The 26,563-nt window shown below is 40.8% G+C and overlaps 1 long non-coding RNA gene across 2 annotated transcripts in view; it reads right to left on the bottom strand.

The window, feature by feature from the left end:
- Positions 1–515: 515 nt before the first annotated feature.
- LOC137422660 (uncharacterized) overlaps positions 516–26,563 on the bottom strand; it is a 29,520-nt gene continuing 3,472 nt past the window's right edge. The window contains exons 1-4 of one of the 2 annotated variants that reach the window (XR_010983565.2): positions 24,701–24,737; positions 11,827–11,924; positions 1,019–1,080; positions 516–911 (exon numbers count right to left, since the gene is read on the bottom strand). This is a non-coding gene — a long non-coding RNA (uncharacterized LOC137422660). Of the gene's footprint in view, positions 912–1,018; positions 1,081–11,826; positions 11,925–24,700; positions 24,738–26,563 lie in introns of those variants that run through there. The other variant, XR_010983566.2, reaches the window with a different exon arrangement.

Below are 26,563 nucleotides of genomic sequence, written 5' to 3'. Positions count from 1 at the left end.
ATTATTGCGGCTCATAACACATGCGTTTGGAAGGACCCCAGGATGCAGCGGAAATGGCAAATGGATGGACCACAGGATGTAGTGGAAATGGCAAATGGATGGACCACAGGATGTAGTGGAAATAGTAAATGGCTGCCTCGTAACTGCACTATCCACCCCTCCGTCCTCCCAACCCAAGATCTGGCACGGAACAATCCACTTGGGCTGCCAGGCCCTCACAGATGGAGAAAATGCATTAACACTTTCTGCTGGATGGTATCAACATTGTTAGTACTTCTCTTCCCTTGCTTGGCCAAGCATCCATTTTTCCAAAACGCACTCCCTCCGGAGATTCTGAACTGCCTTTGCCTCGGGGCGTGAAATGCCCTGAAAACTGCACAGTCCACGACCTGATGGCTAAAACAAGTCTCTGCTCCCTCTACTGCTCACAGCACCGGATCTTGTGCAGTCCTCTATTACTCACGAAGCGCAAGCCTCTTCCGCCCTCTATTGGACAGTGTTTCACGGACGTCATAGAGGTGCAAGATCCATTGTTTATTCGCCATTTTTGGACGACAAAATATCAGGCATAACATTTGAATTATTCCAATTTTAACAGTGGAAAAACAACAATACCTGACTCTGTAAATAATCTGTACAAAAAAAAACAAGTGACCGATGGGAATTTTTTTTTGCAATTAGAGAGTTGATGCCCAAAATACTACTACTACTACTACTACTACTACTAGTACTAGTACTACTACTACTACTGCGACTACTACCACGACTATCACGACTACCACTGCTACTTTAACATCCCTAAGTATTTCCACATTTCCACCATGGGAAAAGTTTGTGGTCAAACTTTTTGATGGACCGGCTCGCCAGGCTTGAATTGGAGCAGTGGAGCACTTTGTGATAAAATGCCATACCTGTGAAAGCATCAATAAGACAGTCTATATTTGGGTCAGAGTATATTCTTTTATATTTGATATTGAACACATTATACAACAAGAACGGCACTCGGTAGAGAGCATACCTCCGCCAGGATGAACAGTTTACGTGTTGCATCCCACTGATAGGCCGGATCTGGATTTGGACCTGAAACAAAATCAAATCGGCTTGTTCTTGTCAACTAAACAACGCATCAACCAAGTTATGTAATAATCCGTTCACAACTTTTTGAAATATCGCGATATATATATATATTGTTTTTGGCTTAATTTCTCAATGTTGAAGAATCACTTCATGAATTGAAATAATTCTCTGATCCAGATTTTCACCAAATTAGGATCAATTCTTCCTTGTCATATACCCAACCTGTCCACCAAGTTTAGTCCGCAATAGTCCATAACTTTTTCAGATATCCTGCTGTTGGTGTTTTTTGTTTTTTTTGACATATTGTTGCTGTTGTGGCATCCATCAATTTGCCTTCGATTTTATGATTTGTAAATATGCTTGAGCTCTGCTTTATTGGGTGATTTCTGTTAAGAGGTGAGCCTGAAGAAGGATTAATGGATTGGATGGTGGTGGTTTGAATAAAGAGATCGACCCGGAATCTGAACGTGACGGACATGTTTTCGGCCACGCTAAAATGTCTCTGAGTGGTGAATAATGAATGAATGAATGAATCATTGAGTGGTGAAGAATCACATAAAAATGATACTATCAACATCTGCAGCTGCATCTTCACCAGAATCGAATCAGTTTGTCGTTGTCACATACCCAACCTGTCCACAAAATTTCATCCAAATCGATCCATAACTTTTTGAGATATCATGCTCACAGACAAACAAACAATGGGTGAAAACTTAACCTCCATGTACCTTTGGTGGCAGAGGTAATCAGAACATTTCAAAATTATTTTTACATTCAAAATTATAAAAATGAGAACACTACCTCCATGTACCTTTGGTGGTGGAGGTAATAAATAACAACATTTCAAAAATAATATTTACATTCAGAATTATAAAAATGAGAAAACTACCTCCATGTACCTTTGGTGGTGGAGGTAATAAATAACAACATTTCAAAAATAATATTTACATTCAGAATTATAAAAATGTGAAAACTACCTCCATGTACCTTTGGTGGTGGAGGTAATAAATAACATTTCAAAAATAATATTTACATTCAGAATTATAAAAATGTGAAAAATACCTCCATGTACCTTTGGTGGTGGAGGTAATAAATAACATTTCAAAATAATATTTACATTCAGAATTATAAAAATGTGAAAACTACCTCCATGTACCTTTGGTGGTGGCGGTAATAAATAACATTTCAAAATAATATTTACATTCAGAATTATAAAAATGTGAAAACTACCTCCATGTACCTTTGGTGGTGCAGGTAATAAATAACATTTCAAAATAATATTTACATTCAGAATTATAAAAATGTGAAAACTACCTCCATGTACCTTTGGTGGTGGAGGTAATAAATAACAACATTTCAAAATAATATTTACATTCAGAAATATAAAAATGTGAAAACTACTTCCATGTACCTTTGGTGGTGGCGGTAATAAATAACATTTCAAAATAATATTTACATTCAGAATTATAAAAATGTGAAAACTACCTCCATGTACCTTTGGTGGTGGCGGTAATAAATAACAACATTTCAAAATAATATTTACATTCAGAATTATAAAAATGTGAAAACTACCTCCATGTACCTTTGGTGGTGGAGGTAATAAATAACATTTCAAAATAATATTTACATTCAGAAATATAAAAATGTGAAAACTACCTCCATGTACCTTTGGTGGTGGAGGTAATAAATAACATTTCAAAATAATATTTACATTCAGAAATATAAAAATGTGAAAACTACCTCCATGTACCTTTGGTGGTGGAGGTAATAAATAACATTCCAAAATAATATTTACATTCAGAAACATAAAAATGTGAAAACTACCTCCATGTACCTTTGGTGGTGGAGGTAATAAATAACAACATTTCAAAATAATATTTACATTCAGAAATATAAAAATGTGAAAACTACCTCCATCTACCTATGGTGGTGGAGGTAATAAATAACAACATTTCAAAATAATATTTACATTCAGAATTATAAAAATGTGAAAACTACCTCCATGTACCTTTGGTGGTGGAGGTAATAAATAACATTCCAAAATAATATTTACATTCAGAAATATAAAAATGTGAAAACTACCTCCATGTACCTTTGGTGGTGGAGGTAATAAATAACAACATTTCAAAATAATATTTACATTCAGAAATATAAAAATGTGAAAACTACCTCTATGTACCTTTGGTGGTGGCGGTAATAAATAACAACATTTCAAAAATAATATTTACATTCAGAATTATAAAAATGTGAAAACTACCTCCATGTACCTTTGGTGGTGGAGGTAATAAATAACATTTCAAAAATAATATTTACATTCAGAATTATAAAAATGTGAAAACTACCTCCATGTAACTTTGGTGGTGGAGGTAATAAATAACATTCCAAAATAATATTTACATTCAGAATTATAAAAATGTGAAAAATACCTCCATGTACCTTTGGTGGTGGAGGTAATAAATAACATTTCAAAATAATATTTACATTCAGAATTATAAAAATGTGAAAACTACTTCCATGTACCTTTGGTGGTGCAGGTAATAAATAACATTTCAAAATAATATTTACATTCAGAATTATAAAAATGTGAAAACTACCTCCATGTACCTTTGGTGGTGGCGGTAATAAATAACATTTCAAAATAATATTTACATTCAGAATTATAAAAATGTGAAAACTACCTCCATGTACCTTTGGTGGTGCAGGTAATAAATAACATTTCAAAATAATATTTACATTCAGAATTATAAAAATGTGAAAACTACCTCCATGTACCTTTGGTGGTGGAGGTAATAAATAACATTTCAAAAATAATATTTACATTCAGAATTATAAAAATGTGAAAACTACCTCCATGTACCTTTGGTGGTGGAGGTAATAAATAACATTCCAAAATAATATTTACATTCAGAATTATAAAAATGTGAAAAATACCTCCATGTACCTTTGGTGGTGGAGGTAATAAATAACATTTCAAAATAATATTTACATTCAGAATTATAAAAATGTGAAAACTACTTCCATGTACCTTTGGTGGTGCAGGTAATAAATAACATTTCAAAATAATATTTACATTCAGAATTATAAAAATGTGAAAACTACCTCCATGTACCTTTGGTGGTGGCGGTAATAAATAACATTTCAAAATAATATTTACATTCAGAATTATAAAAATGTGAAAACTACCTCCATGTACCTTTGGTGGTGCAGGTAATAAATAACATTTCAAAATAATATTTACATTCAGAATTATAAAAATGTGAAAACTACCTCCATGTACCTTTGGTGGTGGAGGTAAAAAATAACATTTCAAAAATAATATTTACATTCAGAATTATAAAAATGTGAAAACTACCTCCATCTACCTTTGGTGGTGGAGGTAATAAATAACAACATTTCAAAATAATATTTACATTCAGAAATATAAAAATGTGAAAACTACTTCCATGTACCTTTGGTGGTGGCGGTAATAAATAACATTTCAAAATAATATTTACATTCAGAAATATAAAAATGTGAAAACTACCTCCATGTACCTTTGGTGGTGGAGGTAATAAATAACATTTCAAAATAATATTTACATTCAGAATTATAAAAATGTGAAAACTACCTCCATGTACCTTTGGTGGTGGAGGTAATAAATAACATTTCAAAATAATATTTACATTCAGAAATATAAAAATGTGAAAACTACCTCCATGTACCTTTGGTGGTGGAGGTAATAAATAACATTCCAAAATAATATTTACATTCAGAAATATAAAAATGTGAAAATTACCTCCATGTACCTTTGGTGGTGGAGGTAATAAATAACAACATTTCAAAATAATATTTACATTCAGAATTATAAAAATGTGAAAACTACCTCCATGTACCTTTTGGTGGTTGAGGTAATAAATAACATTCCAAAATAATATTTACATTCAGAAATATAAAAATGTGAAAACTACCTCCATGTACCTTTGGTGGTGGAGGTAATAAATAACATTCCAAAATAATATTTACATTCAGAAATATAAAAATGTGAAAACTACCTCCATGTACCTTTGGTGGTGGAGGTAATAAATAACAACATTTCAAAATAATATTTACATTCAGAAATATAAAAATGTGAAAACTACCTCCATGTACCTTTGGTGGTGGCGGTAATAAATAACATTTCAAAATAATATTTACATTCAGAAATATAAAAATGTGAAAACTACCTCCATGTACCTTTGGTGGTGGAGGTAATAAATAACATTTCAAAATAATATTTACATTCAAAATTATAAAAATGTGAAAACTACCTCCATGTACCTTTGGTGGTGGAGGTAATAAATAACATTCCAAAATAATATTTACATTCAGAAATATAAAAATGTGAAAACTACCTCCATGTACCTTTGGTGGTGGAGGTAATAAATAACAACATTTCAAAATAATATTTACATTCAGAAATATAAAAATGTGAAAACTACCTCCATGTACCTTTGGTGGTGGAGGTAATAAATAACATTTCAAAATAATATTTACATTCAGAATTATTAAAATGTGAAAACTACCTCCATCTACCTTTGGTGGTGGAGGAAATAAATAACATTTCAAAATAATATTTACATTCAGAATTATAAAAATGTGAAAACTACCTCCATCTACCTTTGGTGGTGGAGGTAATAAATAACAACATTTCAAAATAATATTTACATTCAGAAATATAAAAATGTGAAAACTACCTCCATGTACCTTTGGTGGTGGCGGTAATAAATAACATTTCAAAATAATATTTACATTCAGAATTATAAAAATGTGAAAACTACCTCCAGCTACCTTTGGTGGTGGAGGAAATAAATAACATTTCAAAATAATATTTACATTCAGAATTATAAAAATGTGAAAACTACCTCCATGTACCTTTGGTGGTGGAGGTAATAAATAACATTCCAAAATAATATTTACATTCAGAATTATAAAAATGTGAAAACTACCTCCATCTACCTTTGGTGGTGGAAGTAATAAATAACAACATTTCAAAATAATATTTACAATCAGAAATATAAAAATGTGAAAACTACCTCCATGTACCTTTGGTGGTGGCGGTAATAAATAACATTTCAAAATAATATTTACATTCAGAAATATAAAAATGTGAAAACTACCTCCATGTACCTTTGGTGGTGGCGGTAATAAATAACAACATTTCAAAATAATATTTACATTCAGAATTATAAAAACGTGAAAACTACCTCCATGTACCTTTGGTGGTGGAGGTAATAAATAACATTTCAAAATAATATTTTGAAATATTATTTCTATGTGTTGTGTTGTGTTGTGTTGCTATCTTCATCAAAAACTCTCTTCCTCACTCGCCCTGCACTGCACTCTCTCCACCTCACCCCCAGGAATACCTCTGGCTACGGCTTCCCCTTCGCTCCCACCTCTTGCTCATATGTGTGTTGTACCGTCCACCAAACAGTGATGACTCCATCTACATCTCGCTGTCTGATGATATGGACCAACTTCTATCTACTCATCCCAACTCTCTCTTCCTCATATGTGGTGATTTCAATTGTCACCATGCCAGTTGGCTGGGTGTGGGTACCTCTCTCACCAGCCATGGCTCTTCAGCAAAGGACTTCTGCGACTCACTGGGACTGACACAATCTGTCAATTTCCCGACCCGGATCTCAGTCAACGGAACATCTTCTCTTCTGGACTTGGTTATGACTAACTTCCCTGAAAATGTCTGCTGCTCTTCTTCTGCTCCGATCGGATCATCTGATCATGTCCTTGTTAAAGTGGACATCTCTCTGACCATCCTCAGGGAGCCTGCTCAGCGTCGACGAGTCTGGCATTTCACTCAGGCCAACTGGCACGGTCTTCAAGCAGCCATCAATCATCTGGACTGGTCTCCCATCTCTACCACCTCTGACATCAACTCATCCTGGGAATTCTTCCAAAGTAAATTGCTCTCTCTCATGCACAGATTTATCCCATCTCGTCTTCAGTTGTCATACCCTTCCTCCCGTCCATGGTACACGGAATCTTGTGGTGAGGCTGTTGCCCAGAAACAACTTGCCTTCGTCTCCTGGAAAGCAAATCCAACGGAAGGAAATCTCATTTCCTTTCACAAAGCCCGAAACAAGTGTGTGTCCACCCTCAGGAGAGCCAGGAAACAATATCTCTCCATTCTCAAGACCGAACTCTCTTATCTGTCTCCCTCTTCCAAATCCTGGTGGCGTCTGGTCAAATCCGTTTCTGGTGTTTGTTCCCCCTCCATCCCCACCCTTACCTCAAACGGCTACACAGCTGACTCCGCACGTGAAAAAGCTGAATGCCTCAACTCTGTGTTTGCCTCTAAATCTTGTGTCCCAAACCCATCCCTCTCTGTACCCACCATACCCAGTCATACCCTGCTGCTCCTGGACTCTGTGTCCTTTCCTCCTGACAAGGTGGAAAAGTTTCTGTCAACCATCGACTCTGATTCTGCAACTGGACCCGACGGCATCAGCCCACGGGTCCTAAAATCCTGCTCTGCTGCTCTATCTCACCCTCTCTCTGTTCTCTTCACCCTCTCTTTTGCTCAAGGTCAACTGCCATCTGCTTGGAAATCAGCCAACATCACCGCTTTGCACAAAAAAGGTGCAAAAACAGATCCTAGCAACTACAGACCAATCAGCCTTCTCCCAATTATCAGCAAAGTCATGGAATCCATCATTGCTTCGGATATGAAATCTTTCCTCTTCTCCAATGGCTTGATCTCTGATCATCAATTTGGTTTCAGACCAGGTCACTCTACTCTGGACATGCTGCTTCTGCTGTCTCAACAATGGATGGAGGTCCTCAATGCCAAACAGGAAATTAGAGCTGTCTCCCTCGACATATCACGTGCCTTCGACACGGTCTGGCACCCCGCTCTGCTCACCAAACTCTCCTCCTTTGGTATCCATGGAAATCTCCACGCATGGCTGGCGGACTTCCTCTCTAGTCGTCGTCAACGTGTGGCCCTGAATGGGTTTCTCTCATCTCCTCTTCCTGTTCAGGCTGGAGTTCCCCAAGGCAGTGTTCTGGGCCCCGTGCTTTTTCTGGTCTTCATCAATGATCTCTCTGACTCTCTCGAAAATCCTCTCTATCTCTTTGCTGATGACTCCACTCTCTGCCGCTCCATTCCTCTTCCCTCAGATCGGCAGTCTGCTGCCTCCTCACTCTCTGAAGACCTGGACAAAATCACAGACTGGTCAAACAAGTGGAACATGTCTTTCAATCCTGACAAATCTCACACTCTTACTATGTCTCTCCGAAAAGATCGACTGGACAACCCTCCCATCTACTTTCTCAACAATCCTCTCCAAGAAGTTCTGTCGCTCAAGATTTTGGGTCTCACTATCTGCCATGATCTTTCTTGGGAAAACCACATTTCCAAGCTGGCCTCCAAAGCCAGTCGCCGACTGGGCATCCTCCGTCGTGCGAAGTCCTTCCTCGGCACACCTGAGCTCCTCACCACATACAAGGCTTTCATCCGCAGCTCAATGGAATACTGTTCTCCCCTATGGGCCGGTGCTCCTGCCTCACACCTAGCTCGGCTTCACGCTGTTGAAACCAAAGCTTTCAGAATTATTGGAATCTCCCGCGATGAAGCTATCTCTGAGGGCCTTTCACTCACTCACCGCAGGCAGGTAGGTGGTCTTTCTGTCTTCTACCGACTCCTCTCCGGCCTTGCACCCCCAGCTCTCTCTGTGCTCTGTCCCCCAAATATTCCTACAGGTCGCACAAGATCTGCCAGCAAGCCTCTGATGGTTAAACTGCCGAAATCTCGGCTCTCTCCTCACCTTCACTCTTTCATTCCTCTTTTCTCCCGCCTCTGGAACAAACTCCCTCACTCCCTTCAATCCCACTCCTCCCTCCAGGTCTTTAAAACAGCTGTTCACCACCATCTCTTATCTTCCCCCATCCAAAACCTTGATCTTTTCTACCCCCGCTAATTCACCCCAGATCCACCTTGTTTGAAATTCCAACTTCTTTCCTGGAAGTCCTGGCAGTGTCCATATGTTTTATACCTCTCCCACCACCCCCTTCCCATGCCCCCCCCCCCAAAGCCCTCGCCCTCTCTCAGATCTCTCGATGTCTCCATGTCTCTCGGTCCCTGCTCTCAAATGTTGTGTTTGTGTCCTTCCCCCTCTCTCCCCATCTTGTCTACCGCTCCCGATGTTATATGTTTTATGTGTCGGTTTGTCTTTCTGTGTGATTAATGTTCGCTCTTTCACGAGCCTCGATCTTGTATACAAAAAAAAATAAAAATAAAAAAATAAATAAATAATAATAATAATATTTACATTCAGAATTATAAAAATGTGAAAACTACCTCCATGTACCTTTGGTGGTGGAGGTAATAAATAACATTTCAAAATAATATTTACATTCAGAATTATAAAAATGTGAAAACTACTTCCATGTACCTTTGGTGGTGGAGGTAATAAATAACATTTCAAAATAATATTTACATTCAGAATTATAAAAATGTGAAAACTACCTCCATGTACCTTTGGTGGTGGCGGTAATAAATAACAACATTTCAAAATAATATTTACATTCAGAATTATAAAAATGTGAAAACTACCTCCATCTACTTTTGGTGGTGGCGGTAATAAATTACATTTCAAAATAATATTTACATTCAGAATTATAAAAATGTGAAAACTACCTCAAGCTACCTTTGGTGGTGGAGGTAATAAATAACAACATTTCAAAATAATATTTACATTCAGAATTATAAAAATGTGAAAACTACCTCCATCTACCTTTGGTGGTGGAGGTAATAAATAACAACATTTCAAAATAATATTTACATTCAGAATTATAAAAATGTGAAAACTACTTCCATCTACCTTTGGTGGTGGAGGTAATAAATAGCATTTCAAAATAATATTTACATTCAGAATTATAAAAATGTGAAAACTACCTCTACCTACGTACTTTTGGTGGTGGAGGTAATCAGAACATTTTAAAATTCATTTTACATTCAGAATTATAAAAAATGTGAAAACTACCTCCATGTACCTTTGGTGGTGGAGGTAATAAATAACATTTCAAAATAATATTTACATTCAGAATTATAAAAATGTGAAAACTACCTCCATGTACCTTTGGTGGTGGAGGTAATAAATAACATTTCAAAAATAATATTTACATTCAGAATTATAAAAATGTGAAAACTACCTCCATGTACCTTTGGTGGTGGAGGTAATAAATAACATTTCAAAATAATATTTACATTCAGAATTATAAAAACGTGAAAACTACCTCCATGTACCTTTGGTGGTGGAGGTAATAAATAACATTTCAAAATAATATTTACATTCAGAATTATAAAAACGTGAAAACTACCTCCATGTACCTTTGGTGGTGGAGGTAATAAATAACATTTCAAAATAATATTTACATTCAGAATTATAAAAATGTGAAAACTACCTCCATGTACCTTTGGTGGTGGAGGTAATAAATAACATTTCAAAATAATATTTACATTCAGAATTATAAAAATGTGAAAACTACTTCCATGTACCTTTGGTGGTGGAGGTAATAAATAACATTTCAAAATAATATTTACATTCAGAATTATAAAAATGTGAAAACTACCTCCATCTACTTTTGGTGGTGGCGGTAATAAATTACATTTCAAAATAATATTTACATTCAGAATTATAAAAATGTGAAAACTACCTCCATCTACCTTTGGTGGTGGAGGTAATAAATAACAACATTTCAAAATAATATTTACATTCAGAATTATAAAAATGTGAAAACTACTTCCACCTACCTTTGGTGGTGGAGGTAATAAATAGCATTTCAAAATAATATTTACATTCAGAATTATAAAAATGTGAAAACTACCCCTACGTACTTTTGGTGGTGGAGGTAATCAGAACATTTTAAAATTCATTTTACATTCAGAATTATAAAAAATGTGAAAACTACCTCCATGTACCTTTGGTGGTGGAGGTAATCAGAACATTTTAAAATTCATTTTACATTCAGAATTATAAAAAATGTGAAAACTACCTCCATGTACCTTTGGTGGTGACGGTAATAAATAACAACATTTCAAAATAATATTTACATTCAGAATTATAAAAATGTGAAAACTACCTCCATCTACTTTTGGTGGTGGCGGTAATAAATTACATTTCAAAATAATATTTACATTCAGAATTATAAAAATGTGAAAACTACCTCCATCTACCTTTGGTGGTGGAGGTAATAAATAACAACATTTCAAAATAATATTTACATTCAGAATTATAAAAATGTGAAAACTACCTCCATCTACTTTTGGTGGTGGCGGTAATAAATTACATTTCAAAATAATATTTACATTCAGAATTATAAAAATGTGAAAACTACCTCCATGTACCTTTGGTGGTGGCGGTAATAAATAGCATTTCAAAATAATATTTACATTCAGAATTATAAAAATGTAAAAACTACCTCCATGTACCTTTGGTGGTGGAGGTAATCAGAACATTTTAAAATTCATTTTACGTTCAGAATTATAAAAAATGTGAAAACTACCTCCATGTACCTTTGGTGGTGGAGGTAATCAGAACATTTTAAAATTCATTTTACATTCAGAATTATAAAAAATGTGAAAACTACCTCCATGTACCTTTGGTGGTGGCGGTATTATCAGAACATTTTAAAATTCATTTTACATTCAGAATTATAAAAAATGTAATCTTCTGGATCTTGAACAGAACAAATGCACAAAACATTTACCTTTCGCGCTTTTGAAAGCGTCTGCTGCCTTCCACTGATGACAGCATGTGACATTTGTGGCTGCTTACTGTCCACAGCCAATGAGGATGTGCTGCCCCCTGCAGTTCATCATCCATTATTGAAATGTAATGTCACACAATATGACAATAGATATTGGGACAGTAACTCAGGAAATTCCTGGGTTATTCATTCACAACGGTTTGTGAGATGTTTCACGCTGGCAGGACAGCTTATATGTTTGCGCATTCACCTTTGAGCTGTCTAGGTTCAAATTCCGGCCCAGCTATAAACTCTAACCCTGGTATTTCGCAGGCAGGCGGTGATACATCATTGTGTGTGCCATCCATCGGAGGGACATTAAGTCAGAGGGTCTGTCTGTCAGCAGTGGTTGGTGGTGGATGTTGAAGATCCTCTTGGGGTCGTAAACAAAATGCATGACGCTAATTGGCCGTAGGTGTTTTCCACGAAAGGTTGGCAGGATGGCCTAGGGATACCTACATGGAGGTACATAGAGGTATACTCGCTTCTGAGACGTCTAGCCTGTGTTTGAATCTCGTCCCAACTATAAACCGTCATCCTGGTGTCTTTCAGGCTGGGGTGCAGCAAACATTTTCCTAAGGAGGGGGCTCATGGTACCTGCCAAGTACCAGGTGTACAGGAAATACTGCAATGCAAAAGCAAGCTGTCGAGGCGAGGTGAGGTACCACTGCAAAAGTAGTAAGTGTTACTGCAAAAGTAGTAAGTGTTACTGCAAAAGTAATAAGTGTTACTGCAAAAGTAGTAAGTGTTACTGCAAAAGTAATAAGTGTTACTGCAAAAGTAATAAGTGTTACTGCAAAAGTAGTAAGTGTTACTGCAAAAGTAGTAAGTGTTACTGCAAAAGTAGTAAGTGTTACTGCAAAAGTAGTAAGTGTTACTGCAAAAGTAATAAGTGTTACTGCAAAAGTAGTAAGTGTTACTGCAAAAGTAGTAAGTGTTACTGCAAAAGTAGTAAGTGTTACTGCAAAAGTAATGTGTTACTGCAAAAGTAGTAAGTGTTACTGCAAAAGTAGTAAGTGTTACTGCAAAAGTAATAAGTGTTACTGCAAAAGTAGTAAGTGTTACTGCAAAAGTAGTAAGTGTTACTGCAAAAGTAGTAAGTGTTACTGCAAAAGTAGTAAGTGTTACTGCAAAAGTAGTAAGTGTTACTGCAAAAGTAGTAAGTGTTACTGCAAAAGTAATAAGTGTTACTGCAAAAGTAATAAGTGTTACTGCAAAAGTAATGTGTTACTGCAAAAGTAATAAGTGTTACTGCAAAAGTAGTAAGTGTTACTGCAAAAGTAGTAAGTGTTACTGCAAACGGAGTAAGTGTTACTGCAAAAGTAATAAGTGTTACTGCAAAAGTAATAAGTGTTACTGCAAAAGTAGTAAGTGTTACTGCAAAAGTAGTAAGTGTTACTGCAAAAGTAGTAAGTGTTACTGCAAAAGTAGTAAGTGTTACTGCAAAAGTAGTAAGTGTTACTGCAAAAGTAATAAGTGTTACTGCAAAAGTAGTAAGTGTTACTGCAAAAGTAGTAAGTGTTACTGCAAAAGTAATAAGTGTTACTGCAAAAGTAGTAAGTGTTACTGCAAAAGTAGTAAGTGTTACTGCAAAAGTAATAAGTGTTACTGCAAAAGTAGTAAGTGTTACTGCAAAAGTAGGAAGTGTTACTGCAAAAGTAATAAGTGTTACTGCAAAAGTAGTAAGTGTTACTGCAAAAGTAGTAAGTGTTACTGCAAAAGTAATAAGTGTTGCTGCAAAAGTAGTAAGTGTTACTGCAAAAGTAAGCCTCCTGTGATGCACTTAATGGAAGTCAGTCGTTTTTGTCCCACAATTGAACGTGTATAGCTCTTAATTCGCCGAAGAGTGCTAACTGTACGATCCCTCTGCTGGATCAGTTGATACCGGCAGCACAAATGATTCTCAGTAATGAGGCGATAATTGGATAGACTGTGGCACGACCGTGTACCAGACTCCCCATTGCATTCTGTGGCATTTATTGTGCTGCATCATTTTCCCATTTGAAGTGCCACCTGTCAACTGCAGCAGCAACCACAGTGGGCTGTGCCACATTTTACTGATACACCACCAATGATGTAAAATTATTTTCTCAGATGTGCAAATAATACCATGCCTTAAATAACAAGGAGAAAAAAACATTAAAATGTCATAGCACACGTGATTTTATTAATTCTGCTGTACGAAGTTCAAGACCACCAGTCGGCCATCTTGGAGCTGATCTAAAAAAACAACAACTAGAACGGCACTAAACTAGAAATAACAAAAACAGTTTTAAACAAGAACGGGACTCTGACGTCACGGCGTCGACTGATACGCCTCCACCCACATTATTACATCATGATAATACTTGTATCAAGTTTGATTTAAATCCATTCAGCTGTGCCCAAGTTAGCACATTTTTTTACCTGACATGACGTCTGACCTTTGACATATTGACCCGAAAATGTAATCAGTTAATGTTTGCATCATTAGACATACCTGTACCAATTTTGAATTAGATCCCATTCGCCATTCTCAAGTTATACATCTATTGCAGACTTAGACCTTTGACCTCTTGACCCCAAATTCTAACCATTTAATCTTTCCAATATTATACATACCTGTACAAAGTTTGAATTAGATCACTTCAACCATTCTCAAGTTAAAGACCTATTACAGATTTGACCTTTGACCCCAAAATCTAATAAATTAATCTTTACATCATCATACATACTGGTACTAAGTTTGAATTGGATCACTTCAGATGTTCTCAAGTTAAACACCCATTACAGACTTTGACATTTGACATTTCACCGATGAACAAAAAATCGAATCACTTCATCCTCACAACATATATTTGCGTACCAAGTTTGAATTAGATCACTTCAGCTGCCATCAATCACTCAACTGCTGCCATGTTTCAGCTGCCATGATCACTTCAACTTCAGCTTCAAGCAGCCATCAATCATCTGGACTGCTCTCCCACCTCTACAACCTCTGACATGAACTCATCCTGGGAATTCTTCCAAAGTAAATTGCTCTCTCTCATGCACAGATTTATCCCATCTCGTCTTCAGTTGTCATACCCTTCCTCCCGTCCATGGTACACGGAATCTTGTGGTGAGGCTGTTGCCCAGAAACAACTTGCCTTAGTCTCCTGGAAAGCAAATCCACCCGAAAGGAAATCTCATTTCCTTTCACAAAGCCCGAAACAAGTGTGTGTCCACCCTCAGGAGAGCCAGGAAACAATATCTCTCCGTTCTCAAGACCGAACTCTCTTATCTGTCTCCCTCTTCCAAATCCTGGTGGCATCTGGACAAATCTGTTTCTGGTGTTTGTTCCCCCTCCATCCCCTCCCTTACTTCAAACGGCTGCACAGCTGACCCCGCACGTGAAAAAGCTGAATGCCTCAACTCTGTGTTTGTGTTACGGATTCGTCACTTCCGTTGTGGTGGTTTTCATCCACTGTAAACATTTTCGATTCCATGTACTATTATTGTTGTCAAAAGGTTTATTGTTTATGAACTGTTTTCAAAAGGTGAAAAAGTTAGTTTTAAATGAAACCGGAAACGGATGATGAAGAAGAGGAGGAGAAAAAGAAGGCGGAGCGAGTGGAGGCAGACAAGAAGCATAGTTGCTTTGCGGTCCGGAGCAAACGTTGGCGAGCAAGAGTCACAAGTGAACTTTTGGTTTCCCGGGAAAGGGATTCCTGCAACCGAGTTGTTATCGCTGTGACGGATCAACCTGCGTGTCAGGTTTTGCGGTGGATTCTGTAGAGAATCATCGTCATCATCGTCGTGCCGTTACGCCACGAGACCGGGCCGTCGGCCATTTTGACTAGCGCAGGACTTGCGCTTCGCTCAAGGTTTCATCTCGTTTCGACCATTTTCACCGCATTCAGACGTTGATCTGGGGTGTGTGTGTGTGCAACGTGGCTTTTGAGTGGACAGTCTGCGTGTCACCGATTTGGAGCCTTGGAACGTCCATACCCGAGGGTGTGATTGCCCAGTCGCCTGGAGGGCGCCTTTGGATTTCTCAGTCGCCTGGAGGGCGCCTTTGCACAGCTTTGACAGCAGGACTGTAACTGCCAACCCAACGGGATTCTGGTCTCGATTGGACATTGATCTGACGATCGCTGGAGCGAATGAACTTTGGCTTGAAGCCGGGAATTAGAGACATTGGGAATCTTCTTCTTTCCGCTCACTTGGAGCACAGTGAGTTATATATTACAAAACTGATGGTACCATCATAGGACATATTGATTGTACTTTTGATTACTATTATTGTTATACTGTTATTATTGTGTGATCTTAATACAATATTTGTTTGTGAGTAACAATTGGTGTGGCTTCCCCATTGATCTTTGACATACAGAATAACACATTTTTCTGCCGTGACTCCTCCTGGGGCTCGGAGGTACACCGTGACCTGGGGGTCGGGGAGGAGCACGTAATAGAAATTGGGGGCTCGTCCGGGATATAATTCCATAACATTCCCAAAATTCCCAAATTTGGAATTTTTCTAACATTCCCAAATTTTTCAAAAAATTGGAAAAATTTTGTGTGAAGGTTAACAGGTGTTAACTGATAGTCACCATGGTGTTTGATGCAGAAAAGTTTGCGGCGTCCCCTAATGAGGCACAGTTCCTAGCGTTAAAAAGATCGGAACTCTTGATATTGGCCAAACATTGTAACTTGGAGGTCCGAGCTCATATGAAGAAAGCAGAGATGCAGACATTGGTGGTAGAATCTCTGGTGGGACAAGGAACATGGACAGAGGTAGCCTTGGATTGGTTGCCCGAGGAAAAAGAAAATGTGGAGCTCTGGAAAGTGGAGATGCAACTGCAGAGCCAGGAAAGGTTAAAAGCAGAGGAAAGGAGAGCTGAAGAAGAAAGAAGAGCAAAGGAAAGCGCAGAGGAAAGGAGAGCCGAAAGGGAGTTAAAGGAACATGACATGGAGTATCAGAAGGAAGTTAAACTCAAGGAGCTGGAATTAATGGGAGAACGGAGAGAAGTAGTATCCATGCCGGCTAGTTCGACAACTAGTCAGAACACCTGGGATGTTGGTAGGTATGTGAGGCTGGTTCCACCCTTCAATGAAAAGGAGGTAGCCAAGTTTTTTTTACACTTTGAGAAAGTGGCTCAAATGCTAAAATGGCCTGTGGGGTCCTGGACTATTTTAGTGCAAAGTGTTCTGGTGGGTAAAGCTCAAGATATATTTTCGGCTTTACCGATTGACAAATGTACAGATTATGAGGAAGTGAAGAAAGCCATTCTCAAAGCCTATGAATTGGTCCCTGAAGCTTACCGGCAAAAATTCCTGAATGCCAGGAAGAGGGAGAGTGAGACCCATGTGGAGTTTGCCAGAATGAAGGAAACCATGTTTGATCGGTGGTGTGATTCGAAGGGGATTGGGAAAGACTTCAAACTGTTGCGACAATTGATCTTGGTGGAGGAATTCAAACAGTGTGTCCATGCGGACATTAAAGTGCATCTGGAGGAAAAGAAGGTACCAGAGTTGTATGAGGCAGCAACCGTGGCAGATGACTATGCCTTGACACACAGGATGGGGTTCCACAAACCTAACTTCCCGCCGAGAGTTCGCCAGGGGAGTTATGGTACATCTGGTGCGGAGAACGAATATTCATGGGGGCGGCCTAGAGATGACTATGAGGACAAATATGATACCGCGACTTTTAGGGATCAGAAGACTACAGTTCCAAGACAGACTTATCTTCCGGGGGGTCCGAGGCAGACCACGAGTTTTTCGTCCGGGCCTACTTGCGCTTTTTGCAAGAAACCTGGGCATTTGATGGCCCAATGTTATGCCCTGAAAAGGAAAAATCAGGAGCGGAGTCAGACTAGTACAACTCCGAATGCATTGGCAAATGCGAGAAATCGTCCTTGGAGGACAGTGCCTTGTGAAGGTTCCCATGCCAAAGTTACGGCATCACAGAACGACCTTGTTCAAGAGGGTTACAAACCTTTTATTTCAGAGGGGTTTGTGTCACTGGATGGAGACTTGACTAACCAGAGACCTGTTAGGGTATTGAGGGACACAGGAGCACATCAATCTTTGATGCTTGAGGGCATTTTGCCATTGTCAGAGAAGACGGCAACTGGTGTTAGTGTTCTTTTACAGGAGGTTGGTGGCTATGTTAAAGCTCCACTTCATGTCATCCATTTAAAGTCTGATTTGGTGTCAGGACCGGTCACCATAGGTTTACAAGCCACTCTACCTGTGGAGAGAATATCTTTTGTTATCGGGAATGATTTGGCCGGTGGTCAAGTTTCTGGTAACCCGATGTTTGTTGAAAAGCCTAGTATGGAAAATAACACTGCACAGTTAGAGCAGGAGATTCCGGGTATCTTTCCATCCTGTACCGCGACTCGTGCTATGGGTAGGAAGCACTCTGAAGAGAAGAGGAAGGTACTGACGTCACGCTTTGCACAGACACTTTTTGTCAAGTACCCTGAAACTAAGTGTCAGCGCACACGAGTCATGAATGGAGGCAAGGTTGGCAAGCTCTTTGTCGGTGGACTGAACTTCAACACAAGGGAAGACGTTCTGGACTCTGTCTTCGGCAAATATGGACCACTCTTGGAAGTGTTGCTGATAAAAGACAGGGAGACGCAAAAGTCGAGAGGGTTTGGCTTTGTCACGTATGAAAACACAAAGGATGCCAAAGAGCAGAAAAGGATTTGAATGACAAGGATTTGGATGGTCGGACCATAACAGTAGAGAAGGCAGGCCATGGGCGTCGAGGGGGCGACAGAGGAGGAAAACGTGGAGGTAGTGTTACGGATTCGTCACTTCCGTTGTGGTGGTTTGCATCCACTGTAAATATTTCTGATTCCATGTACTATTATTGTTTTCAAAAGGTTTATTGTCCATGAACTGTTTTCAAAAGGTAAAAAAGTTAATGTTAAAAGAAACAGGAAACTGGATCGGGAACCGGTCGACGAAGAGGAAGAAGAGGGGAAAAAAGGGCGGAGCGAGTGAGTCGGACAAGGAGTTGCCGAGCTACTTGCGGTCTGGAGCGAACGTTGGTGAGCAAGAGTCACTAGCGAACTTTCGGGTTTCCAGGAAAGGGATTCCTGCAACAGAGTTGTCATCGCTGTGACCGATCAACCTGCGTGTCAGGTTTTTGGTGGTGGATTCCGAGGAGAATTATTGCCGGGCCGTTACATCTCAAGAGCGGGTCGTCGGCCATTTTGACTTGTGCAGGACTTGTGCTTCGCTCGCGGTTTCATCTCTTTTCTACCATTTTCACCGCATTCAGACGTCGAGCTAGGGCATGTGTGTGACGTGGCTTTTTGAAGGTTACTTCGTCTATACCCGAAGGTGTGATCTCTCAGTCGCCTGTAGGGCGCCTTTGGATTTCCCAGTCGCCTTGAGGGAGCCTTTGTACAGCTTCGGCGGTGTGACTGTACTTGCCATCTGCACGGGATTCTGGTCTCGATTGGGCATCGTTCTGGCGATCGCTGGAGCGAATCAACCTCGTCTTGATGCCGGGAATAAGAGACATTGGGGAATGTTCTTGTTTCACTCACTTGGAGCACAGTGCGTTCTATATTACAAAACTGATGGTACCATCATAGGACATATTGATTGTACTTTTGAATACTATTGTTGTTGTACTGTTATTCTTGTGTGATCTTAATACAATATTTGTTTGTGAGTAACAATTGGTGTGGTTTCACCATTGATCTTTGACACACAGAATAACACATTTTTCTGCCGTGACTCCTCTCGGGGCTCGGAGGTACACCGTGACCAGGGGGTCGGGGAGGAGCACGTAACAGTAGTTTCAGGGGTGGCTATGGCTCCCGGGGTGGGAGTAGTAGTTTTGGTGGTGGCCGCAGTCGAGATTACTATGGAGGCTCCCAGAGTTACGGCAGCTCCCAAAGGGATGATTATCAGGGTAGTGGCCGAGCAGGAGACCGCTACTCACATGGCTACCACACCCGTCTCTACCACCGTGATTATGATTTTTATGATCAAGGGAAGAGTTGGAAGCACTGAGTGCTCAGGAGCAGCCGAGCCAAGATTCCTACATGGATTATCCATGAACTCCACGTTCCTAAAGGCGTCCATGTAGTGAATACTTCCAGGCATCACCACCCAACCACCATGAAACCTGGCTCTCAGCTCGGCCTCCTTCAAAAAGTGCAATAGATTTGCTTTGCTTTGGATTTTTGATCACAACCCCTTAACTTCATTCAAAAAATGAAAAATAAAAATCAGAGGTTGATGAGATGGAATTTGGCTTTGCAGGAGTTCAACTTGGAAATTGAGCATGTAAAGGGCAGGGACAATGTCGTTGCTGATGCTTTGTCCAGAGTGAACTAACTTTGGAAATTTCTGTAGGTTGTTTGGAAGTTTTGTTGCTTTATTTTGGGAAATATTAATTATTGTTGCTCCCCTGAATTGATGATTTGGGTGTGAGTTTTACTTGTTTGTTAAAAGAGTTTTTGCCTGCAAAGAAAGTTTTCACTATGTTCAAACTTTCTTTCTTGAGGGGGGGGAAGTGTTACGGATTCGTCACTTCCGTTGTGGTGGTTTTCATCCACTGTAAACATTTTCGATTCCATGTACTATTATTGTTGTCAAAAGGTTTATTGTTTATGAACTGTTTTCAAAAGGTGAAAAAGTTAGTTTTAAATGAAACCGGAACCGGACGACGAAGAAGAGGAGGAGAAAAAGAAGGCGGAGCGAGTGGAGTCGTACAAGAAGCATAGTTGCTTTGCGGTCCGGAGCAAACGTTGGCGAGCAAGAGTCCCGAGTGAACTTTTGGTTTCCCGGGAAAGGGATTCCTGCGACAGAGAGGTTATCGCTGTGACAGATCAACCTGCGTGTCAGGTTTTGCGGTGGATTCTGAAGAGAATCATCATCGTCATCGTCGTGCCATTATGCCACGAGACCGGGCCGTCGGCCATTTTGACTCGCGCAGGACTTGCGCTTCGCTCTAGGTTTCATCTCGTTTCGACCATTTTCACCGCATTCAGACGTCGATCTGGGGTGTGTGTGTGTAACGTGGCTTTTGAGTGGACAGTCTGCATGTCGCCGATTTGGAGCCTTGGAACGTCCATACCCGAGGGTGTGATTGCCCAGTCGCCTGGAGGGCGCCTTTGGATTTCCCAGTCGCCTGGAGGGCGCCTTTGCACAGCTTTGACAGCAGGACTGTAACTGCCAACCCAACGGGATTCTGGTCTTGATTGGACATTGATCTGACGATCGCTTGAGTGAAACAACTTTGGCTTGAAGCCAGGAATTAGAGACATTGGGACTCTTCTTCTTTCCACTCACTTGGAGCACAGTGAGTTATATATTACGAAACTGATGGTACCATCATAGGACATATTGATTGTACTTTTGATTACTATTATTGTTGTACTGTTATTCTTGTGTGATCTTAATACAATATTTGTTTGTGAGTAACAATTGGTATGGCTTCCCCTTTGATCTTTGACATACAGAATAACACATTTTTCTTCCGTGACTCCTCTCAGGGCTCGGAGGTACACCGTGACCAGGGGCCGGGGAGGAGCATGTAACAGTTTGCCTCTAAATCTTGTGTCCCAATCCCATCCCTCTCTGTACCCACCGTACCCAGTCGTACCCAGCAACCTGACCTGACGGCATCAGCCCACGGGTCCTGAAATCCTGTTCTTCCGCTCTTTCACTCCCTCTCTCTGTTCTCTTCACCCTCTCTTTTGCTCAAGGTCATCTGCCGTCTGCCTGGAAATCACCCAACATCACCGCTTTACACAAAAAAGTGCAAAAACAGATCCTAGCAACGACAGACCAATCAGCCTTCTCCCAATTATCAGTAAAGTCATGGAATCCATCATTGCTTCGGATATGAAATCTTTCCTCTTCTCCAATGGCTTCATCTCTGATCATCAATTTGGTTTCAGACCAGGTCACTCTACTTTGGACATGCTGCTTCTGCTGTCTCAACAATGGATGGAGGCCCTCAATTCTAAACAGGAAATTAGAGCTGTCTACCTCGACATATCACATGCCTTCGATACGGTCTGGCACCCCACTCTGCTCACCAAACTCTCCTCCTTTGGTATACATGGAAATCTCCACGCATGGCTGGTGGACTTCCTCTCGAGTCATAGTCAACGTGTGGCCCTGAATGGGTTTCTCTCATCTCCTCTTCCTGTTCAGGCTGGAGTTCCCCAAGCCCTGTGCTTTTTCTGGTCTTCATCAATGATCTCTCCGACTCTCTTGAAAATCTTCTCTATCTCTTTGCTGATGTTCCCCAAGCTCTTGTGCAAGCCCTGTGCTCTGGGCCCTGTGCTTTTTCTGGTCTTCATCAATGATCTCTCCGACTCTCTTGAAAATCCTCTCTATCTCTTTGCTGATGACTCCATTCTCTGTCGCTCCATTCCCCATCCCTCAGATCGGCAGTCTGCAGCCTCCTCACTCTCTGCAGACCTGGACAAAATCACAGACTGGGCAAACAAGTGGAACATGTCTTTCAATCCTGACAAATCTCACACTCTCACTATGTCTCTCCGAAAAGACAGGCTGGACAACCCTCCCATCTACTTTCTCAACAATCATCTCCAAGAAGTTCTGTCGCTCAAGCTTTTGGGTCTCACTATCTGCCATGATCTTTCCTGGGAAAAACACATTTCCATGCTGGCCTCCGAAGCCAGTTGCCGACAGGGCATCCTCTGCCGTGCGAAGTCCTTCCTTGGCACAACTGAGCTCCTCACCACATACAAGGCTTTCATCTGCAGCTCAATGGAATACTGTTCTCCCCTCTGGGCCGGTGCTCCTGCCTCACACCTAGCTTGGCTTCACGCTGTTGAAACCAAAGCTTTCAGAATCATTTGAATCTCCTGCGATGAAGCTAACTCCGAGGGCCTTTCACTCACTCACCGCAGGCAGGTTGGTGGTCTTTCTGTCTTCTACCGACTCCTCTCCGGCCTTGCTCCCCCAGCTCTCTCTGTGCTCTGTCCCCCAAATATTCCTACAGGTCGCACAAGATCTGCCAGCAACCCTCTTATGGTTAAACTGCCAAAATCTCGGCTCTATCGTCACCTTCACTCTTTCGTTCCTCTTTTTTCCCACCTATAGAACAAACTCCCACAATCTCTTCAATCCCACTCCTCCCTCCAGGTCTTTAAAACAGCTGTTCACCACCATCTCTTATCTTCCCCCATCCAAAACCTTGATGTTTTCTTCCCCTGCTGATTCACCCCAGATCCACTTTTTTGAAATTCCAACTTCTTTCCTGGAAGTCCTTGCAGTGTCCAGATGTTTTATACGTCTCCCACCTCCCCCCACCCCCCCCCCCCAAGGCCTCTCCCTCCCACAGATCTCTCGATGTCCCTGCTCTCAAATGTTGTGTATGTGTCCTTAACCCTCTCTCCCCATCTTGTCTACCGCTCACCTTTTAATATATTTTATGTGTCGGTTTGACTTTTTGTGTGATGAATGTTAGCTCTTTCACGAGCCTCGATCTTGTATATACCAAAAAAAAAAAAAAAAAAAAAATGGCCGCCCGTATATCAGTCGGCGTTCTTGCAAGTTGCACGATCGTGTTCTTGTTCAAAATCTAAAGATACAAAAATATGAATTGGTATTTTTTTAACCAACGAATGTTTAGATTCCAAAGAGAGCAGTTCCACAAATGCAAATTGAATAAATTCCAGTGTTAGAGTTATAATGCAGTCCACCTCGGCAGAAAACACGGTGGAGCGTCTGCAGAGTATTTTTGCGAACAAGGGGGTTCCGGAGATTTTTAGTTTCAGACAATGGTTCACTGTTTGTATTTGAGGTGTTTGCTGTGTGCAAATAGTATCAAACACCTGAGGTCGGCGCCTTGCCACCCAGCTTTGAAATATGCCTTGCATAGGGGCCAAGATGGGAATCGAGCCTGTGATGGATGCTGTGAAGAGAAACAGGTTGAGATGGTTTGGTCCTGTGTTGAGGAAGGATGAAAGTGACTGGTTGAGAAGAATGATGGAAATGAATGAAGCAGGAAGTAGAGGATGGGGAAGACCGAGAAAGACTTGGCTAAAGATGGTGGAAGAAGAAATGCGGGAAAGGGGGTTAACAAGGGGAGATGCAGAAAATAGGGCAAAATGGAGAAGATTGTCATGGGGACCGCAAGGCTAACCCCCGCTCTAGCAGTGAAAATGGCCTTTTAAAATGCATGTTGTTGTTTGTTGTATCGGGGCCAAGAGGTTCTATCTGTGCAGAGTAGGGTTGATGTGTTTTTGCATGCCTATCGTGACTGATCAGTGCATTCTACCACACAAGAAACGCCTGCGTTCCGCATGTATGGCTGACAGTTGCGGTCGTGCCTAGGTTTGCTTTGACCTGGTGCACCAGAAGTTGTTACGGCGACCACTGCTCGTTCTTTCCCGGTGTACCAGCCAGCTATGACACGGGACTATGTACCACCGACAGAAATGGGTGCAGGCTACTGTGATCTGAGTTGGAATACCGGCTAACTACCTTGTTCGCACATTCACACGCAACCAATTCCTTTCCGCCATGCGATGCGTCCTCGTCCATTGAGGTGCCCGTGACCACATTCCGACCGGCTAGCCCTACATCTGTGGATCCGGATATTCAGGGCAGTGATAGTAGTGCGGATGATCCTCCGGTGTCAGTTGAACCTGATTTGGTGTCTCATTGAGAGCCATCATCTGTTTCCACTGCCTCGCCATTGCCGGTCGTGTCTTCGGCTTAATGCCCTTGTGTTTCTTCCAGACGCATTGTGTGACCTGCGTATTTTAAGGACGATGTGACTTCAGGGGGAAGGAGTGTAGTGCCGTGTATGGCCAAGTGAGGCCACTGTTTACTGGCAGAGTGAGGCCTGTTTTACCTGGAATGAAGATGGTGCTCGATTCTCTCTATGTGCCCGCATCTGTGTCCTAAAAACACTGCAGTCGGGATAAGGGGAGGATAGTTATCAGCCGGATAAGGGCTGGAAAAGGCGTGGTTAACGTTTTGATTGACATATGGTATCCCACAATGCATTGCATTACATTACATGACAGTGGATCAACACGTTTGCACATCCATCTATGACACATTGGATGTCTTTACAAGTCAGGACAGTCTGTCTCTTGACTTGACTAAACCAACGACCCTCACTGGCTTGTGAGTAGGAACGGTGACTCTGACACCCTGCAGGACTAAAAACAACATCTGTTAAAGGTCGGATGGGTTTTGGGAGCTAACGGCCATCCAGTAAGGAGATGGTGTCTCCGAAAACACACCCATCTGGTTGGACCGGTTTTTTGGAAGTCGGGTGCAGACTGCAACTGCTCAGGGAAGTACTACCGTTCTGACTTCGGAGCGTTAAAGTGGTGCCCGGAACCGTCCTGAACTCTCCGTATCAGGATTGCTGGTCTTACTTTCTGTCTCCCTCAAACTATAGCTTTCGGGCAAGCTTTAATCTCTCTTTCTCGCCAACAAACATCATACACTTTTCATCATACACTTTTCTTCCTCATTTTCACTCACCTTTACATTCTCTCTCTTTTATTTACCTTTCCTCACATTTATCATTACAGTTCTTTTATTTAAGGTCTGGCCTCGATGAGGACTAAATAGTTTTTGAATGGAGCCTTAAAAATGGAAAAAAACATTTGGGGAATTTCCTTTAAATGTTCGTCTGACAGATGTTCAACAAAGCTTAATCGACTGCCATTTTGAATTGGACAAACATACGTACTTAGGTTGTTGTTTTTTGTGTACAAGATGGAGGCTCGTGTAAGAGACAACATTAATCACATAAAAACAAATTGACACATAAAACATAAGACAAAGGGAGCGGGAGACAAAATGGGGAGAGAGAGGGAAGCACACAAGTACAACAGCAGAGAACAGGGACATCGGGAGATCTGTGGGAGGGGGAGGGCTTGGGGGGAAGAGGAATGGGAAGGGAGGTGGTGGGAGAGGTAGAAAACACATGGACACTGCTAGGACTTCCAGGAAAGAGGGGAGAACAGTATTCCGTTGGTATTTCAAAAAAAGTGGATCTGGGGTGAATTAGCGGGGGTAGAAAAGATCAAGGTTTTGGATGGGGGAAGACAAGATATGGTGGTGAACAGCTGTTATAATGACCTGGAGGGAGGAGTGGGATTGAAAAATGAGAGGGAGGTTGTTCCAGAGGCAGGAGGAAAGAGTGAAGGTGAGCAAAGAGTCTTGATTTTGGCAGTTTCACCTTGCTCGCAGATCTTGTGCGACCTGCAGGAATATTTGGGGGACAGAGCACACACAGAGCTGGGGGAGCTAGGCCGGAGAGGAGTCGGTAGAAGACAGAAAGACCACCAACCTGCCTGTGGTGAGTGAGTGAAAGGTCGTCGGAGTTAGCTTCATCGTGGGAGATTCCAATTATTAGTCCCCTACCGGTGTACACCGGAGGGGACTTTAGGTTTGCACGCCGTCCCTCCGTCCGTCAGTCTGTCAGTCCGTCACGCAAAGAACAGTTGTCCGCACTTTTTTTCTAAACTCTTAAAGCTAATGATTTCAAACTTGGCACATGGTTTCCTTATGATAAGTTACAGATCAGGTTCGAACTTCACGACGTTTCGATCATTTTTGACAAAGTTATGGCACTTTGAACTTTGGGAATTCTGATGATCCTTAACTCAGTGCCATTTTACGTTTTAATTTCCTTTAAAAAAGATTTTCTCTGCAATAATTGGACCGATTGAGATCAAATTTTCACCATAGGAGG

The sequence above is a fragment of the Myxine glutinosa genome, chromosome 2 (assembly GCF_964187855.1).
Source record: "Myxine glutinosa chromosome 2, kmMyxGlut1.1, whole genome shotgun sequence".
In the NCBI taxonomy this organism is placed as follows: domain Eukaryota; kingdom Metazoa; phylum Chordata; class Myxini; order Myxiniformes; family Myxinidae; genus Myxine; species Myxine glutinosa.
The sequence above is the reverse complement of the archived record's forward strand: the minus strand, read 5'-3'. Positions and strand labels throughout refer to the sequence as shown.